The 15,965-nt window shown below is 46.0% G+C and overlaps 7 non-coding genes across 7 annotated transcripts; all 7 read left to right on the plus strand.

Moving 5' to 3' along the window:
- The first annotated feature begins 1,990 nt into the window (after positions 1-1,990).
- Positions 1,991-2,181, plus strand: LOC130324284 (U2 spliceosomal RNA). The gene has a single exon (XR_008869315.1). It is a non-coding gene; the product is annotated as a U2 spliceosomal RNA (small nuclear RNA).
- Positions 2,182-4,271: 2,090 nt separating this feature from the next.
- On the plus strand, positions 4,272-4,462 carry LOC130324297 (U2 spliceosomal RNA). Its single transcript, XR_008869326.1, has one exon. It is a non-coding gene; the product is annotated as a U2 spliceosomal RNA (small nuclear RNA).
- A 2,093-nt stretch (positions 4,463-6,555) lies between these two features.
- Positions 6,556-6,746, plus strand: LOC130324298 (U2 spliceosomal RNA). The gene has a single exon (XR_008869327.1). It is a non-coding gene; the product is annotated as a U2 spliceosomal RNA (small nuclear RNA).
- A 2,085-nt stretch (positions 6,747-8,831) lies between these two features.
- LOC130324299 (U2 spliceosomal RNA) lies at positions 8,832-9,022 on the plus strand. The gene has a single exon (XR_008869328.1). It is a non-coding gene; the product is annotated as a U2 spliceosomal RNA (small nuclear RNA).
- Positions 9,023-11,112: 2,090 nt separating this feature from the next.
- LOC130324300 (U2 spliceosomal RNA) lies at positions 11,113-11,303 on the plus strand. Its single transcript, XR_008869329.1, has one exon. It is a non-coding gene; the product is annotated as a U2 spliceosomal RNA (small nuclear RNA).
- A 2,089-nt stretch (positions 11,304-13,392) lies between these two features.
- On the plus strand, positions 13,393-13,583 carry LOC130324286 (U2 spliceosomal RNA). Its single transcript, XR_008869316.1, has one exon. It is a non-coding gene; the product is annotated as a U2 spliceosomal RNA (small nuclear RNA).
- A 2,098-nt stretch (positions 13,584-15,681) lies between these two features.
- Positions 15,682-15,872, plus strand: LOC130324287 (U2 spliceosomal RNA). The gene has a single exon (XR_008869317.1). It is a non-coding gene; the product is annotated as a U2 spliceosomal RNA (small nuclear RNA).
- Positions 15,873-15,965: the final 93 nt, after the last annotated feature.

Consider the following 15,965-nt stretch of genomic DNA (forward strand, 5'->3'; position numbering starts at 1 on the left):
AAAAGGTGGTGCTGCTGCTGCTTCTGCTGCTTCTGCTTCTGCTTGTGTCTGGCCCCTGTTGGAGCGTCCAGGCACAGGACTTCTGCTGCTGCTGACTAAATGGCCTCCTTAATTGGATCATTTGAGTAGCCAGCACACCTGTGCAGGTAGGGCATGACATGATAGGCAGCTGCCTTGATAGCGGGTGGGTGCTGAATGTTCCTAATTGACAAAATAAGATTAATGCTTATGAAGAAATATAAAATCTCATCCCTTCCCCAATATCGCGCCACACCCCTACCCCTTAATTCCCTGGTTGAACGTGATGGACATATGTCTTTTTTCGACCGTACTAACTATGTAACTATGTAACATAACATGGGGGGGGGGGGGTCTCCTGGCTGTTCACACAGGTGTGTCATTGCTGTACATTGACCATGCATTGCTTCTGTGGTATTGCAAAGGCAAAGACAAATGCTTCCAGCCATCCATTGCACTAATGGATTGGTCATCAGCTGGCTGTCTATGTCCCGCATCAATATAGACCAAAGTACAGAGGGTTAGGCTATGCTATTGTGCACCTACCTGATGCATCAGAAGGTGCGAGGCCCTTGCTAAATTCTGTGCACAGACTTTGAGATCTATACTTTAGACTGTATCTAAACCTGCTCCAACATGGACTGACATTCTGGCCTACTTTCAGCCGATGCGACTTGTCTGTCGCTGAACAGTCGCTTTTTATGTATTCAGCACCTATGTATAATGTTGTAAAAATGCTCTAGAAGCTAAAGTCGCAGAAATGTCACACATATTTGGCCTGCAACTTTCTGTGCGACAAATTCAGACAGGAAAAATCAGTATAAATCCTTAGAAAATTATCCCCCAGTGTCTCCATCTGCTGGCGGTATTGAATAAGCATTGCTGCACTGATGGGGTATGCATTAGACGAAAAAAAAGAAGAAAAAGAAGAATAATACGCCCAGAAAAGAGGCGAAAAGGAGAAAAACGTAAAAAAACGTGAAAAAAAAGTAAGAGGAAGAGAAGGGAAAAAAAGGTGGAAATGGGTTTAAAAGTGATTTCGGCGGAGAAATATATATATATATATATATATATATATATATATATATATATATATATACGCGCACACACACACATATATATAAACGTATTCTCCGTTGAGATATTGCAGCCGCTGCTGTGTCCAGGCCCAGGAGCCTTAGCACTGTGCTGTGATGTCACTCAATACCACTGACATCACTAGGTGTAAACAACATCTCTCCTTTGCTGTGTATGTGACTATGGAGCTGTTTGGTGATGTCGTCTATTATGGCCTTCATAGAAGCAACAGGAGATTGTTGCATCCATCTAGAACCCTCAGAACTACAGTGCTATGATGTCACTCACTTCCACAGGCCTTGCAGAGTGTAAACAACAACAACCCAGCTTTGTTGTGTATGTAACCATAGGGATTTGTGATGTCACCTAGAACCTTCACAGCAGCGACAGCTTTATGAGGAGCATCAGCACTGCTCTGCCTGAGCAGAACCATCACCGCCATAGGTTGTCAAATAACCCGGATTTAACCCACACAGGTAAGTCCAATGGGGTGCAGGCATGTCCTCTATGCTTACAGCTTCCCGTGGGTGTTGGTTTGATACCGTTTGGGGACAGCCAAGGAGGCATCTGCAGGCAACAAAGGTAGGTGTGTGCTTGTGTGTGTGTTTCCTATGCAGATCCTAAGCCCAGTGTCACATGCAAGTAGGAGGAGTAAGAAGGGTTCCTGGCAAATCCGGGTTATGGATTGCATTTAAAAAGGCCCCGTGGGAGTGCAATGGGCCCCTGTCTTGCTGCTTAGCAATAATGGTATGGGTTTAGGTTCTGCTGTGTGTACTGGTGGTTGACTGCCCCCCAGCCCAGAGTGTGCATGGAAAATTGTCTGGCAGCCTCCCTGACAGCAAGCAGTGATAGTGCCCATGAAGGGGACCTTGTTGGGCCCGCCCCTTTCACGGTTATCGCTTCTCGGCCTTTTGGCTAAGATCAAGTGTAGTATCTGTTCTTATCAGTTTAATATCTGATACGTCCCCTATCTGGGGACCATATATTAAATGGATTTTTGAGAACGGGGGCCGATTTCGAAGCTTGCTTCCGTCGCCCTATGCATTGACCCGATATGGCAGTATCTTCGGGTACAGTGCACCACCCCCTTACAGGGTTAAAAAGAAAGATTCCTACTTTCATTGCTACCTGCTTGCTGGCTAGCCAGCTAGCCAGCCCTGTGGGCCTTGCTGCTGCTGCAGCCAAAAAACAAAAGGTGGTGCTGCTGCTGCTTCTGCTGCTTCTGCTTCTGCTTGTGTCTGGCCCCTGTTGGAGCGTCCAGGCACAGGACTTCTGCTGCTGCTGACTAAATGGCCTCCTTAATTGGATCATTTGAGTAGCCAGCACACCTGTGCAGGTAGGGCATGACATGATAGGCAGCTGCCTTGATAGCGGGTGGGTGCTGAATGTTCCTAATTGACAAAATAAGATTAATGCTTATGAAGAAATATAAAATCTCATCCCTTCCCCAATATCGCGCCACACCCCTACCCCTTAATTCCCTGGTTGAACGTGATGGACATATGTCTTTTTTCGACCGTACTAACTATGTAACTATGTAACATAACATGGGGGGGGGGGTCTCCTGGCTGTTCACACAGGTGTGTCATTGCTGTACATTGACCATGCATTGCTTCTGTGGTATTGCAAAGGCAAAGACAAATGCTTCCAGCCATCCATTGCACTAATGGATTGGTCATCAGCTGGCTGTCTATGTCCCGCATCAATATAGACCAAAGTACAGAGGGTTAGGCTATGCTATTGTGCACCTACCTGATGCATCAGAAGGTGCGAGGCCCTTGCTAAATTCTGTGCACAGACTTTGAGATCTATACTTTAGACTGTATCTAAACCTGCTCCAACATGGACTGACATTCTGGCCTACTTTCAGCCGATGCGACTTGTCTGTCGCTGAACAGTCGCTTTTTATGTATTCAGCACCTATGTATAATGTTGTAAAAATGCTCTAGAAGCTAAAGTCGCAGAAATGTCACACATATTTGGCCTGCAACTTTCTGTGCGACAAATTCAGACAGGAAAAATCAGTATAAATCCTTAGAAAATTATCCCCCAGTGTCTCCATCTGCTGGCGGTATTGAATAAGCATTGCTGCACTGATGGGGTATGCATTAGACGAAAAAAAAGAAGAAAAAGAAGAATAATACGCCCAGAAAAGAGGCGAAAAGGAGAAAAACGTAAAAAAACGTGAAAAAAAAGTAAGAGGAAGAGAAGGGAAAAAAAGGTGGAAATGGGTTTAAAAGTGATTTCGGCGGAGAAATATATATATATATATATATATATATATATATATATATATATATATACGCGCACACACACACATATATATAAACGTATTCTCCGTTGAGATATTGCAGCCGCTGCTGTGTCCAGGCCCAGGAGCCTTAGCACTGTGCTGTGATGTCACTCAATACCACTGACATCACTAGGTGTAAACAACATCTCTCCTTTGCTGTGTATGTGACTATGGAGCTGTTTGGTGATGTCGTCTATTATGGCCTTCATAGAAGCAACAGGAGATTGTTGCATCCATCTAGAACCCTCAGAACTACAGTGCTATGATGTCACTCACTTCCACAGGCCTTGCAGAGTGTAAACAACAACAACCCAGCTTTGTTGTGTATGTAACCATAGGGATTTGTGATGTCACCTAGAACCTTCACAGCAGCGACAGCTTTATGAGGAGCATCAGCACTGCTCTGCCTGAGCAGAACCATCACCGCCATAGGTTGTCAAATAACCCGGATTTAACCCACACAGGTAAGTCCAATGGGGTGCAGGCATGTCCTCTATGCTTACAGCTTCCCGTGGGTGTTGGTTTGATACCGTTTGGGGACAGCCAAGGAGGCATCTGCAGGCAACAAAGGTAGGTGTGTGCTTGTGTGTGTGTTTCCTATGCAGATCCTAAGCCCAGTGTCACATGCAAGTAGGAGGAGTAAGAAGGGTTCCTGGCAAATCCGGGTTATGGATTGCATTTAAAAAGGCCCCGTGGGAGTGCAATGGGCCCCTGTCTTGCTGCTTAGCAATAATGGTATGGGTTTAGGTTCTGCTGTGTGTACTGGTGGTTGACTGCCCCCCAGCCCAGAGTGTGCATGGAAAATTGTCTGGCAGCCTCCCTGACAGCAAGCAGTGATAGTGCCCATGAAGGGGACCTTGTTGGGCCCGCCCCTTTCACGGTTATCGCTTCTCGGCCTTTTGGCTAAGATCAAGTGTAGTATCTGTTCTTATCAGTTTAATATCTGATACGTCCCCTATCTGGGGACCATATATTAAATGGATTTTTGAGAACGGGGGCCGATTTCGAAGCTTGCTTCCGTCGCCCTATGCATTGACCCGATATGGCAGTATCTTCGGGTACAGTGCACCACCCCCTTACAGGGTTAAAAAGAAAGATTCCTACTTTCATTGCTACCTGCTTGCTGGCTAGCCAGCTAGCCAGCCCTGTGGGCCTTGCTGCTGCTGCAGCCAAAAAACAAAAGGTGGTGCTGCTGCTGCTTCTGCTGCTTCTGCTTCTGCTTGTGTCTGGCCCCTGTTGGAGCGTCCAGGCACAGGACTTCTGCTGCTGCTGACTAAATGGCCTCCTTAATTGGATCATTTGAGTAGCCAGCACACCTGTGCAGGTAGGGCATGACATGATAGGCAGCTGCCTTGATAGCGGGTGGGTGCTGAATGTTCCTAATTGACAAAATAAGATTAATGCTTATGAAGAAATATAAAATCTCATCCCTTCCCCAATATCGCGCCACACCCCTACCCCTTAATTCCCTGGTTGAACGTGATGGACATATGTCTTTTTTCGACCGTACTAACTATGTAACTATGTAACATAACATGGGGGGGGGGGGGGTCTCCTGGCTGTTCACACAGGTGTGTCATTGCTGTACATTGACCATGCATTGCTTCTGTGGTATTGCAAAGGCAAAGACAAATGCTTCCAGCCATCCATTGCACTAATGGATTGGTCATCAGCTGGCTGTCTATGTCCCGCATCAATATAGACCAAAGTACAGAGGGTTAGGCTATGCTATTGTGCACCTACCTGATGCATCAGAAGGTGCGAGGCCCTTGCTAAATTCTGTGCACAGACTTTGAGATCTATACTTTAGACTGTATCTAAACCTGCTCCAACATGGACTGACATTCTGGCCTACTTTCAGCCGATGCGACTTGTCTGTCGCTGAACAGTCGCTTTTTATGTATTCAGCACCTATGTATAATGTTGTAAAAATGCTCTAGAAGCTAAAGTCGCAGAAATGTCACACATATTTGGCCTGCAACTTTCTGTGCGACAAATTCAGACAGGAAAAATCAGTATAAATCCTTAGAAAATTATCCCCCAGTGTCTCCATCTGCTGGCGGTATTGAATAAGCATTGCTGCACTGATGGGGTATGCATTAGACGAAAAAAAAGAAGAAAAAGAAGAATAATACGCCCAGAAAAGAGGCGAAAAGGAGAAAAACGTAAAAAAACGTGAAAAAAAAGTAAGAGGAAGAGAAGGGAAAAAAAGGTGGAAATGGGTTTAAAAGTGATTTCGGCGGAGAAATATATATATATATATATATATATATATATATATATATATATATATACGCGCACACACACACATATATATAAACGTATTCTCCGTTGAGATATTGCAGCCGCTGCTGTGTCCAGGCCCAGGAGCCTTAGCACTGTGCTGTGATGTCACTCAATACCACTGACATCACTAGGTGTAAACAACATCTCTCCTTTGCTGTGTATGTGACTATGGAGCTGTTTGGTGATGTCGTCTATTATGGCCTTCATAGAAGCAACAGGAGATTGTTGCATCCATCTAGAACCCTCAGAACTACAGTGCTATGATGTCACTCACTTCCACAGGCCTTGCAGAGTGTAAACAACAACAACCCAGCTTTGTTGTGTATGTAACCATAGGGATTTGTGATGTCACCTAGAACCTTCACAGCAGCGACAGCTTTATGAGGAGCATCAGCACTGCTCTGCCTGAGCAGAACCATCACCGCCATAGGTTGTCAAATAACCCGGATTTAACCCACACAGGTAAGTCCAATGGGGTGCAGGCATGTCCTCTATGCTTACAGCTTCCCGTGGGTGTTGGTTTGATACCGTTTGGGGACAGCCAAGGAGGCATCTGCAGGCAACAAAGGTAGGTGTGTGCTTGTGTGTGTGTTTCCTATGCAGATCCTAAGCCCAGTGTCACATGCAAGTAGGAGGAGTAAGAAGGGTTCCTGGCAAATCCGGGTTATGGATTGCATTTAAAAAGGCCCCGTGGGAGTGCAATGGGCCCCTGTCTTGCTGCTTAGCAATAATGGTATGGGTTTAGGTTCTGCTGTGTGTACTGGTGGTTGACTGCCCCCCAGCCCAGAGTGTGCATGGAAAATTGTCTGGCAGCCTCCCTGACAGCAAGCAGTGATAGTGCCCATGAAGGGGACCTTGTTGGGCCCGCCCCTTTCACGGTTATCGCTTCTCGGCCTTTTGGCTAAGATCAAGTGTAGTATCTGTTCTTATCAGTTTAATATCTGATACGTCCCCTATCTGGGGACCATATATTAAATGGATTTTTGAGAACGGGGGCCGATTTCGAAGCTTGCTTCCGTCGCCCTATGCATTGACCCGATATGGCAGTATCTTCGGGTACAGTGCACCACCCCCTTACAGGGTTAAAAAGAAAGATTCCTACTTTCATTGCTACCTGCTTGCTGGCTAGCCAGCTAGCCAGCCCTGTGGGCCTTGCTGCTGCTGCAGCCAAAAAACAAAAGGTGGTGCTGCTGCTGCTTCTGCTGCTTCTGCTTCTGCTTGTGTCTGGCCCCTGTTGGAGCGTCCAGGCACAGGACTTCTGCTGCTGCTGACTAAATGGCCTCCTTAATTGGATCATTTGAGTAGCCAGCACACCTGTGCAGGTAGGGCATGACATGATAGGCAGCTGCCTTGATAGCGGGTGGGTGCTGAATGTTCCTAATTGACAAAATAAGATTAATGCTTATGAAGAAATATAAAATCTCATCCCTTCCCCAATATCGCGCCACACCCCTACCCCTTAATTCCCTGGTTGAACGTGATGGACATATGTCTTTTTTCGACCGTACTAACTATGTAACTATGTAACATAACATGGGGGGGGGGGGTCTCCTGGCTGTTCACACAGGTGTGTCATTGCTGTACATTGACCATGCATTGCTTCTGTGGTATTGCAAAGGCAAAGACAAATGCTTCCAGCCATCCATTGCACTAATGGATTGGTCATCAGCTGGCTGTCTATGTCCCGCATCAATATAGACCAAAGTACAGAGGGTTAGGCTATGCTATTGTGCACCTACCTGATGCATCAGAAGGTGCGAGGCCCTTGCTAAATTCTGTGCACAGACTTTGAGATCTATACTTTAGACTGTATCTAAACCTGCTCCAACATGGACTGACATTCTGGCCTACTTTCAGCCGATGCGACTTGTCTGTCGCTGAACAGTCGCTTTTTATGTATTCAGCACCTATGTATAATGTTGTAAAAATGCTCTAGAAGCTAAAGTCGCAGAAATGTCACACATATTTGGCCTGCAACTTTCTGTGCGACAAATTCAGACAGGAAAAATCAGTATAAATCCTTAGAAAATTATCCCCCAGTGTCTCCATCTGCTGGCGGTATTGAATAAGCATTGCTGCACTGATGGGGTATGCATTAGACGAAAAAAAAGAAGAAAAAGAAGAATAATACGCCCAGAAAAGAGGCGAAAAGGAGAAAAACGTAAAAAAACGTGAAAAAAAAGTAAGAGGAAGAGAAGGGAAAAAAAGGTGGAAATGGGTTTAAAAGTGATTTCGGCGGAGAAATATATATATATATATATATATATATATATATATATATATACGCGCACACACACACATATATATAAACGTATTCTCCGTTGAGATATTGCAGCCGCTGCTGTGTCCAGGCCCAGGAGCCTTAGCACTGTGCTGTGATGTCACTCAATACCACTGACATCACTAGGTGTAAACAACATCTCTCCTTTGCTGTGTATGTGACTATGGAGCTGTTTGGTGATGTCGTCTATTATGGCCTTCATAGAAGCAACAGGAGATTGTTGCATCCATCTAGAACCCTCAGAACTACAGTGCTATGATGTCACTCACTTCCACAGGCCTTGCAGAGTGTAAACAACAACAACCCAGCTTTGTTGTGTATGTAACCATAGGGATTTGTGATGTCACCTAGAACCTTCACAGCAGCGACAGCTTTATGAGGAGCATCAGCACTGCTCTGCCTGAGCAGAACCATCACCGCCATAGGTTGTCAAATAACCCGGATTTAACCCACACAGGTAAGTCCAATGGGGTGCAGGCATGTCCTCTATGCTTACAGCTTCCCGTGGGTGTTGGTTTGATACCGTTTGGGGACAGCCAAGGAGGCATCTGCAGGCAACAAAGGTAGGTGTGTGCTTGTGTGTGTGTTTCCTATGCAGATCCTAAGCCCAGTGTCACATGCAAGTAGGAGGAGTAAGAAGGGTTCCTGGCAAATCCGGGTTATGGATTGCATTTAAAAAGGCCCCGTGGGAGTGCAATGGGCCCCTGTCTTGCTGCTTAGCAATAATGGTATGGGTTTAGGTTCTGCTGTGTGTACTGGTGGTTGACTGCCCCCCAGCCCAGAGTGTGCATGGAAAATTGTCTGGCAGCCTCCCTGACAGCAAGCAGTGATAGTGCCCATGAAGGGGACCTTGTTGGGCCCGCCCCTTTCACGGTTATCGCTTCTCGGCCTTTTGGCTAAGATCAAGTGTAGTATCTGTTCTTATCAGTTTAATATCTGATACGTCCCCTATCTGGGGACCATATATTAAATGGATTTTTGAGAACGGGGGCCGATTTCGAAGCTTGCTTCCGTCGCCCTATGCATTGACCCGATATGGCAGTATCTTCGGGTACAGTGCACCACCCCCTTACAGGGTTAAAAAGAAAGATTCCTACTTTCATTGCTACCTGCTTGCTGGCTAGCCAGCTAGCCAGCCCTGTGGGCCTTGCTGCTGCTGCAGCCAAAAAACAAAAGGTGGTGCTGCTGCTGCTTCTGCTGCTTCTGCTTCTGCTTGTGTCTGGCCCCTGTTGGAGCGTCCAGGCACAGGACTTCTGCTGCTGCTGACTAAATGGCCTCCTTAATTGGATCATTTGAGTAGCCAGCACACCTGTGCAGGTAGGGCATGACATGATAGGCAGCTGCCTTGATAGCGGGTGGGTGCTGAATGTTCCTAATTGACAAAATAAGATTAATGCTTATGAAGAAATATAAAATCTCATCCCTTCCCCAATATCGCGCCACACCCCTACCCCTTAATTCCCTGGTTGAACGTGATGGACATATGTCTTTTTTCGACCGTACTAACTATGTAACTATGTAACATAACATGGGGGGGGGGGGGTCTCCTGGCTGTTCACACAGGTGTGTCATTGCTGTACATTGACCATGCATTGCTTCTGTGGTATTGCAAAGGCAAAGACAAATGCTTCCAGCCATCCATTGCACTAATGGATTGGTCATCAGCTGGCTGTCTATGTCCCGCATCAATATAGACCAAAGTACAGAGGGTTAGGCTATGCTATTGTGCACCTACCTGATGCATCAGAAGGTGCGAGGCCCTTGCTAAATTCTGTGCACAGACTTTGAGATCTATACTTTAGACTGTATCTAAACCTGCTCCAACATGGACTGACATTCTGGCCTACTTTCAGCCGATGCGACTTGTCTGTCGCTGAACAGTCGCTTTTTATGTATTCAGCACCTATGTATAATGTTGTAAAAATGCTCTAGAAGCTAAAGTCGCAGAAATGTCACACATATTTGGCCTGCAACTTTCTGTGCGACAAATTCAGACAGGAAAAATCAGTATAAATCCTTAGAAAATTATCCCCCAGTGTCTCCATCTGCTGGCGGTATTGAATAAGCATTGCTGCACTGATGGGGTATGCATTAGACGAAAAAAAAGAAGAAAAAGAAGAATAATACGCCCAGAAAAGAGGCGAAAAGGAGAAAAACGTAAAAAAACGTGAAAAAAAAGTAAGAGGAAGAGAAGGGAAAAAAAGGTGGAAATGGGTTTAAAAGTGATTTCGGCGGAGAAATATATATATATATATATATATATATATATATATATATATATATACGCGCACACACACACATATATATAAACGTATTCTCCGTTGAGATATTGCAGCCGCTGCTGTGTCCAGGCCCAGGAGCCTTAGCACTGTGCTGTGATGTCACTCAATACCACTGACATCACTAGGTGTAAACAACATCTCTCCTTTGCTGTGTATGTGACTATGGAGCTGTTTGGTGATGTCGTCTATTATGGCCTTCATAGAAGCAACAGGAGATTGTTGCATCCATCTAGAACCCTCAGAACTACAGTGCTATGATGTCACTCACTTCCACAGGCCTTGCAGAGTGTAAACAACAACAACCCAGCTTTGTTGTGTATGTAACCATAGGGATTTGTGATGTCACCTAGAACCTTCACAGCAGCGACAGCTTTATGAGGAGCATCAGCACTGCTCTGCCTGAGCAGAACCATCACCGCCATAGGTTGTCAAATAACCCGGATTTAACCCACACAGGTAAGTCCAATGGGGTGCAGGCATGTCCTCTATGCTTACAGCTTCCCGTGGGTGTTGGTTTGATACCGTTTGGGGACAGCCAAGGAGGCATCTGCAGGCAACAAAGGTAGGTGTGTGCTTGTGTGTGTGTTTCCTATGCAGATCCTAAGCCCAGTGTCACATGCAAGTAGGAGGAGTAAGAAGGGTTCCTGGCAAATCCGGGTTATGGATTGCATTTAAAAAGGCCCCGTGGGAGTGCAATGGGCCCCTGTCTTGCTGCTTAGCAATAATGGTATGGGTTTAGGTTCTGCTGTGTGTACTGGTGGTTGACTGCCCCCCAGCCCAGAGTGTGCATGGAAAATTGTCTGGCAGCCTCCCTGACAGCAAGCAGTGATAGTGCCCATGAAGGGGACCTTGTTGGGCCCGCCCCTTTCACGGTTATCGCTTCTCGGCCTTTTGGCTAAGATCAAGTGTAGTATCTGTTCTTATCAGTTTAATATCTGATACGTCCCCTATCTGGGGACCATATATTAAATGGATTTTTGAGAACGGGGGCCGATTTCGAAGCTTGCTTCCGTCGCCCTATGCATTGACCCGATATGGCAGTATCTTCGGGTACAGTGCACCACCCCCTTACAGGGTTAAAAAGAAAGATTCCTACTTTCATTGCTACCTGCTTGCTGGCTAGCCAGCTAGCCAGCCCTGTGGGCCTTGCTGCTGCTGCAGCCAAAAAACAAAAGGTGGTGCTGCTGCTGCTTCTGCTGCTTCTGCTTCTGCTTGTGTCTGGCCCCTGTTGGAGCGTCCAGGCACAGGACTTCTGCTGCTGCTGACTAAATGGCCTCCTTAATTGGATCATTTGAGTAGCCAGCACACCTGTGCAGGTAGGGCATGACATGATAGGCAGCTGCCTTGATAGCGGGTGGGTGCTGAATGTTCCTAATTGACAAAATAAGATTAATGCTTATGAAGAAATATAAAATCTCATCCCTTCCCCAATATCGCGCCACACCCCTACCCCTTAATTCCCTGGTTGAACGTGATGGACATATGTCTTTTTTCGACCGTACTAACTATGTAACTATGTAACATAACATGGGGGGGGGGGGTCTCCTGGCTGTTCACACAGGTGTGTCATTGCTGTACATTGACCATGCATTGCTTCTGTGGTATTGCAAAGGCAAAGACAAATGCTTCCAGCCATCCATTGCACTAATGGATTGGTCATCAGCTGGCTGTCTATGTCCCGCATCAATATAGACCAAAGTACAGAGGGTTAGGCTATGCTATTGTGCACCTACCTGATGCATCAGAAGGTGCGAGGCCCTTGCTAAATTCTGTGCACAGACTTTGAGATCTATACTTTAGACTGTATCTAAACCTGCTCCAACATGGACTGACATTCTGGCCTACTTTCAGCCGATGCGACTTGTCTGTCGCTGAACAGTCGCTTTTTATGTATTCAGCACCTATGTATAATGTTGTAAAAATGCTCTAGAAGCTAAAGTCGCAGAAATGTCACACATATTTGGCCTGCAACTTTCTGTGCGACAAATTCAGACAGGAAAAATCAGTATAAATCCTTAGAAAATTATCCCCCAGTGTCTCCATCTGCTGGCGGTATTGAATAAGCATTGCTGCACTGATGGGGTATGCATTAGACGAAAAAAAAGAAGAAAAAGAAGAATAATACGCCCAGAAAAGAGGCGAAAAGGAGAAAAACGTAAAAAAACGTGAAAAAAAAGTAAGAGGAAGAGAAGGGAAAAAAAGGTGGAAATGGGTTTAAAAGTGATTTCGGCGGAGAAATATATATATATATATATATATATATATATATATATATATATATACGCGCACACACACACATATATATAAACGTATTCTCCGTTGAGATATTGCAGCCGCTGCTGTGTCCAGGCCCAGGAGCCTTAGCACTGTGCTGTGATGTCACTCAATACCACTGACATCACTAGGTGTAAACAACATCTCTCCTTTGCTGTGTATGTGACTATGGAGCTGTTTGGTGATGTCGTCTATTATGGCCTTCATAGAAGCAACAGGAGATTGTTGCATCCATCTAGAACCCTCAGAACTACAGTGCTATGATGTCACTCACTTCCACAGGCCTTGCAGAGTGTAAACAACAACAACCCAGCTTTGTTGTGTATGTAACCATAGGGATTTGTGATGTCACCTAGAACCTTCACAGCAGCGACAGCTTTATGAGGAGCATCAGCACTGCTCTGCCTGAGCAGAACCATCACCGCCATAGGTTGTCAAATAACCCGGATTTAACCCACACAGGTAAGTCCAATGGGGTGCAGGCATGTCCTCTATGCTTACAGCTTCCCGTGGGTGTTGGTTTGATACCGTTTGGGGACAGCCAAGGAGGCATCTGCAGGCAACAAAGGTAGGTGTGTGCTTGTGTGTGTGTTTCCTATGCAGATCCTAAGCCCAGTGTCACATGCAAGTAGGAGGAGTAAGAAGGGTTCCTGGCAAATCCGGGTTATGGATTGCATTTAAAAAGGCCCCGTGGGAGTGCAATGGGCCCCTGTCTTGCTGCTTAGCAATAATGGTATGGGTTTAGGTTCTGCTGTGTGTACTGGTGGTTGACTGCCCCCCAGCCCAGAGTGTGCATGGAAAATTGTCTGGCAGCCTCCCTGACAGCAAGCAGTGATAGTGCCCATGAAGGGGACCTTGTTGGGCCCGCCCCTTTCACGGTTATCGCTTCTCGGCCTTTTGGCTAAGATCAAGTGTAGTATCTGTTCTTATCAGTTTAATATCTGATACGTCCCCTATCTGGGGACCATATATTAAATGGATTTTTGAGAACGGGGGCCGATTTCGAAGCTTGCTTCCGTCGCCCTATGCATTGACCCGATATGGCAGTATCTTCGGGTACAGTGCACCACCCCCTTACAGGGTTAAAAAGAAAGATTCCTACTTTCATTGCTACCTGCTTGCTGGCTAGCCAGCTAGCCAGCCCTGTGGGCCTTGCTGCTGCTGCAGCCAAAAAACAAAAGGTGGTGCTGCTGCTGCTTCTGCTGCTTCTGCTTCTGCTTGTGTCTGGCCCCTGTTGGAGCGTCCAGGCACAGGACTTCTGCTGCTGCTGACTAAATGGCCTCCTTAATTGGATCATTTGAGTAGCCAGCACACCTGTGCAGGTAGGGCATGACATGATAGGCAGCTGCCTTGATAGCGGGTGGGTGCTGAATGTTCCTAATTGACAAAATAAGATTAATGCTTATGAAGAAATATAAAATCTCATCCCTTCCCCAATATCGCGCCACACCCCTACCCCTTAATTCCCTGGTTGAACGTGATGGACATATGTCTTTTTTCGACCGTACTAACTATGTAACTATGTAACATAACATGGGGGGGGGGGGGTCTCCTGGCTGTTCACACAGGTGTGTCATTGCTGTACATTGACCATGCATTGCTTCTGTGGTATTGCAAAGGCAAAGACAAATGCTTCCAGCCATCCATTGCACTAATGGATTGGTCATCAGCTGGCTGTCTATGTCCCGCATCAATATAGACCAAAGTACAGAGGGTTAGGCTATGCTATTGTGCACCTACCTGATGCATCAGAAGGTGCGAGGCCCTTGCTAAATTCTGTGCACAGACTTTGAGATCTATACTTTAGACTGTATCTAAACCTGCTCCAACATGGACTGACATTCTGGCCTACTTTCAGCCGATGCGACTTGTCTGTCGCTGAACAGTCGCTTTTTATGTATTCAGCACCTATGTATAATGTTGTAAAAATGCTCTAGAAGCTAAAGTCGCAGAAATGTCACACATATTTGGCCTGCAACTTTCTGTGCGACAAATTCAGACAGGAAAAATCAGTATAAATCCTTAGAAAATTATCCCCCAGTGTCTCCATCTGCTGGCGGTATTGAATAAGCATTGCTGCACTGATGGGGTATGCATTAGACGAAAAAAAAGAAGAAAAAGAAGAATAATACGCCCAGAAAAGAGGCGAAAAGGAGAAAAACGTAAAAAAACGTGAAAAAAAAGTAAGAGGAAGAGAAGGGAAAAAAAGGTGGAAATGGGTTTAAAAGTGATTTCGGCGGAGAAATATATATATATATATATATATATATATATATATATATATATATATATATATACGCGCACACACACACATATATATAAACGTATTCTCCGTTGAGATATTGCAGCCGCTGCTGTGTCCAGGCCCAGGAGCCTTAGCACTGTGCTGTGATGTCACTCAATACCACTGACATCACTAGGTGTAAACAACATCTCTCCTTTGCTGTGTATGTGACTATGGAGCTGTTTGGTGATGTCGTCTATTATGGCCTTCATAGAAGCAACAGGAGATTGTTGCATCCATCTAGAACCCTCAGAACTACAGTGCTATGATGTCACTCACTTCCACAGGCCTTGCAGAGTGTAAACAACAACAACCCAGCTTTGTTGTGTATGTAACCATAGGGATTTGTGATGTCACCTAGAACCTTCACAGCAGCGACAGCTTTATGAGGAGCATCAGCACTGCTCTGCCTGAGCAGAACCATCACCGCCATAGGTTGTCAAATAACCCGGATTTAACCCACACAGGTAAGTCCAATGGGGTGCAGGCATGTCCTCTATGCTTACAGCTTCCCGTGGGTGTTGGTTTGATACCGTTTGGGGACAGCCAAGGAGGCATCTGCAGGCAACAAAGGTAGGTGTGTGCTTGTGTGTGTGTTTCCTATGCAGATCCTAAGCCCAGTGTCACATGCAAGTAGGAGGAGTAAGAAGGGTTCCTGGCAAATCCGGGTTATGGATTGCATTTAAAAAGGCCCCGTGGGAGTGCAATGGGCCCCTGTCTTGCTGCTTAGCAATAATGGTATGGGTTTAGGTTCTGCTGTGTGTACTGGTGGTTGACTGCCCCCCAGCCCAGAGTGTGCATGGAAAATTGTCTGGCAGCCTCCCTGACAGCAAGCAGTGATAGTGCCCATGAAGGGGACCTTGTTGGGCCCGCCCCTTTCACGGTTATCGCTTCTCGGCCTTTTGGCTAAGATCAAGTGTAGTATCTGTTCTTATCAGTTTAATATCTGATACGTCCCCTATCTGGGGACCATATATTAAATGGATTTTTGAGAACGGGGGCCGATTTCGAAGCTTGCTTCCGTCGCCCTATGCATTGACCCGATATGGCAGTATCTTCGGGTACAGTGCACCACCCCCTTACAGGGTTAAAAAGAAAGATTCCTACTTTCATTGCTACCTGCTTGCTGGCTAGCCAGCTAGCCAGCCCTGTGGGCCTTGCTGCTGCTGC

Source organism: Hyla sarda, unplaced genomic scaffold, assembly GCF_029499605.1.
Source record: "Hyla sarda isolate aHylSar1 unplaced genomic scaffold, aHylSar1.hap1 scaffold_2624, whole genome shotgun sequence".
NCBI lineage: Eukaryota > Metazoa > Chordata > Amphibia > Anura > Hylidae > Hyla > Hyla sarda.